This window comes from Octopus bimaculoides, chromosome 1, assembly GCF_001194135.2.
Source record: "Octopus bimaculoides isolate UCB-OBI-ISO-001 chromosome 1, ASM119413v2, whole genome shotgun sequence".
Lineage (NCBI taxonomy): Eukaryota > Metazoa > Mollusca > Cephalopoda > Octopoda > Octopodidae > Octopus > Octopus bimaculoides.
Window position 1 is genome coordinate 18,210,578 of NC_068981.1, and position 3,976 is coordinate 18,214,553.

Genomic DNA, 3,976 nt, shown 5'->3' on the forward strand with positions numbered 1-3,976 from the left:
ACTGGTACTTAATTTATCAACCCTGAAAAGATGAAAGGCAAAGTCAACCTCGGTGGAATTTGAGCTTAGAACATAAAGACAGACAAAATACTGCTAAGCATTTCGCCCGGAGTGCTAACGTTTCTTATTTCTTTACTGCCCACAAGGGGCTACACACAGAGGGGACAAACACGGACAGACAAAGGGATTAAGTCGATTATACCAACCCCAGTGTGTAACTGGTACTTATTTAATCGACCCTGAAAGGACAAAAGGCAAAGTTGACCTTGGCGGAATTTGAACTCAGAATGTAAAGACAGACGAAATACCACTAAGCATTTTGCCCGGCGTGCTAACAATTCTGCCAGCTCACCGGGGATGTTGGTGGTGAATGTATTGGCCATGATAAAAAAAGAATGGCAAAAATATACAAAAAAAAATAGCAAACAAACTTAACTCTGCTTATAAATCTATGTTATGTATAAAAAGTTTTATTAGGTGCACTCAGTTGTCACTCACGAGTGATCATGACCCAATGGCGATGATGATAGAATGCAGTACAATTTTTTTCTGGTCATCTCTGAATCCTGTCACACAACTCCTGCTGTATACTTTTTGACCATTTATTTCCCAATATCATAATACAGTCACGTTAGCACACCGGGCGAAACCCTTAGTGGTGTATCATCTGTCTTTACATTCTGAGTTCAAATTCTGCTGAGATCGACTTTGCTTTTCATCCTTTTGGGGTTGATAAATTAAGTACCAGTTGTGTACTGGGTTGATATAATTGAATGGCCCGCACCCCCACCCCCAAAAAATTTCGGGCCTTGTGCCTAGAGTAGAAAAGAATATTTTTAAAAAGGCAGCAAGCTGGCAGAGTTGTTAGCACACCGGGTGAAATGCTTAGTGGTATTTTGTCTTGTCTTTACGTTCTGAGTTCAAATTCCACTGAGGTCAACTTTGCCTTTCATCCTTTCGGGGTCGATTAAATAAGTACCAATTATGCACTGGGGTCGATATAATTGACTTAATCTGTTTGTCTGTCCTAGTTTGTCCCCTCTGTGTTTTTCCCCTTGTGGGCAATAAAGAAATAAGAAACATTAGTATGCCGGGCGAAATGCTTAGTGGTGTTTCATCTGTCTTTATGTTCTGAGTTCAAATTCTGCTGAGGTCAACTTTGCCTTTCATCCTTTTGGGGTCAATAAATCAAGTACCATTTATGTATTGGGAGGTCGATCTAATCAACTGGTCCCCTCCCCACCAAATTTTGTGCCTTGTGCTTAAAGTAGAAAAGAATATAATATAGTCAATTCCCAAATTTTAATTTCTGTCTAATCATCCAATATAACATAACTCACACAACACACTCTCCTTCCAGTAAAATAACACACCAAGGTAGCTCCTATGTGGTCATCTGCCCTGCTAGAAATATCAACCAAATTATCCCGAAACACACCTTTGTCATATGTAGTTGGAATCATACTTATATACTCACACAATTCTTCAGACACAGCTGCACAGCTACTCCAAACTGACATCAGTCACCTCAAAACTTTGACTCCAAAGTAATAGAATTAAATTAGCTGCTACCAAATTCAGTGTCTCCCTCCATAAACCAAAACTTTGGCATCCTTCCTAATTTCTTATGCTTGCTTATATTTCAAGGACGATGGCTATTCTCTTCACTTAAGTATAATAAGTACCTTCTGACTTAGTCTGTTTCTCATCAGCCACCACAGATAATTTGTAATTAGGACCTTGGCTCAAGTCCATTTGCAAGAACTACCAAATAATAATAATGGAACTGTGGTTTGAGGGAACACTGGAACAACTTCTTGGTAACTTTGTCTTCAGTTCCACAGGCATGCACTACTACGGTATATCAAGTTATTAAAGAGGTACCCAGACAATTGTGGTAGAGTCTAAATATGATATCATCTGTCTACGAGGCTGTGTGTGTATTGAAGGTGTGTGGGAAGGTCGTGTAGGCACAGGTTTAAAAGAATGGGCAAGAGGGTGCATCATCATCATCATCATCATCATCATCATCATCATCATCATCGTCATCATCATTTAACATCTGTTGCTAGCATGGGTTGGACAGTTTGACTGAAAACTGGTAAATTGAGGAGCTGCACCAGGTTCCAATCTGATTTAACATGGTTTCTACAGCTGGATGCCCTTCCTAATGCCAACCACTCCAAGACTATAGAGGGTGCTTTTTATGTGCCACTGGTGCCAGGTATGAAACACTGGCATCAGCCCATGACTACTATCTCACTTAGTTTGACAGGTCTTCTCAAGTACAGTAAATTGCCACAGGTCTCAGTCCCTTGTCACTGCCTCCATGAGGCCCAAAGTTCGAAAAGTGCTTTTTATGTGCCAGCGGCATGGGTACCAGGTATGTGACACTGGCATCAGCCATGACTACAGTTTCATTTGGCTTGATGGGTCTTCTAAAGATCACCCAATGTTCAAAGATTGCGTTTTACCTTTAGTATTCAGATTTCTCTTTCAAATGTAATGTGTTTGTATTAATCACATATTATCTCACTGCTTTGAGATTTTGATGATGTAACTGTCTATTTTAAAATGACATTATAGGGTAGGTGTGAGGTGCCAGATCTGGCTGGTTTGAACATAAAACAGGTACAATATTTGGATCAGATATGGCCAGTTTAAATGTCAAAAGGTTAAGCTATGTAAGAGGTCAGATAGTGGTATTAAAGTGGGCAATAGATTAAGTCTATCACCCAAGTAGGCCATGGTGGCATTTGAACTCAGAATGCAAAGAGCCAGGGCAAATATTGTAAAGAATCAAGTCTGACATTCTTACAGTTCCACCAATGCACTTCCTTGGATTGATACCGTTTTATCAACCTCCAAAAAGAAAAAGCAAAAAAAGCTGAGCTTGAACTCAGAGTGCAGGAAGTCAGGATAAGTACCATGAAGAATTCTATCTGATGTTCTAATAGCTCTGTAAATTTGTCAGGAGTAAAATGGGTTGTAAATTCTGGATGAATTGTTGTGGATCTATGGTCTAAGGATGAATACCGGAGCAGCTTTTCATCAACTTCTCCCGTGTCGCAGACCTATTTCAGTACAACGCTTTTAATGATTGAATCAATTACATAATGAAATAATCGCTAATTAAATAAGGCTCCTACTGCACCATTGTCTCTAAATATGTACAGTGTCAGTGATAGAAGCAATAAAACAGCAGCCCTTAACTCTTTAGGCTACCATTTGATCATCTATATCTCTTCAGCTCTCCCACTATAATGGTTTAATAGTTTCAAATTTTAGCACAAAACCAGCAATTTTTATGGGAGTGGCTGACTGATACTTATTTTATTAACCCCTAAAAGAATGAAAGCAAAAGAGCCCAAAGAAATGTCACTAAGCTTCTTACCTATCAGGTTAATGATTCTGCTAGCTCGTTTACTTTCCTTCCCACTTTAACAATGACTAATTTCATTGCAAAGGGCATTACAGCCTGATACCCTGCGTAACACGATTTTTGTCCTTGAATAGCTACTGTTGCTTCCTATTTGCTTACCCCTAGAAAGTATTCAAAATGGCTAATATTTCCTTCAAAATTTGCTTTTATTACATTTATTTAAAGCCCAAAGAATCCCTCCCAGCACTTGGCTAAGAAGGATTCTCAGCACATGGCTAAGAATCCCTCTCAGCACATGGCTAAGAATCCCTCTCAGCACACGTTCCCCGCTACTTCTGCTCATGATCAGAGATGCACGTATCGTCAGCCACTAAAGGACATGCTCAACTGGTTAAGCTCAGGAGTGGCTGTGTGGTAAGTAGCTTGCTTACCAGCCACATGGTTCCGGGTTCATTCCCACTGTGTGGCACCTTGGGCAAGTGTCTTCTACTATAGCCTCGGGCCGACCAAAGCCTTGTGAGTGGATTTGGGAGACAGAAACTGAAAGAAGCCTGTTGTATATATGTATGTGTATATATATATATATATATATAT

General features: G+C 39.8%; 1 protein-coding gene across 1 annotated transcript in view; it reads left to right on the forward strand.

Annotated features, from left to right (window-relative positions):
- Window positions 1–3,976, forward strand: part of LOC106867687 (uncharacterized) — a 236,695-nt gene that overhangs the window by 170,931 nt on the left and 61,788 nt on the right. The gene's annotated exons all lie outside the window — the stretch shown is intronic.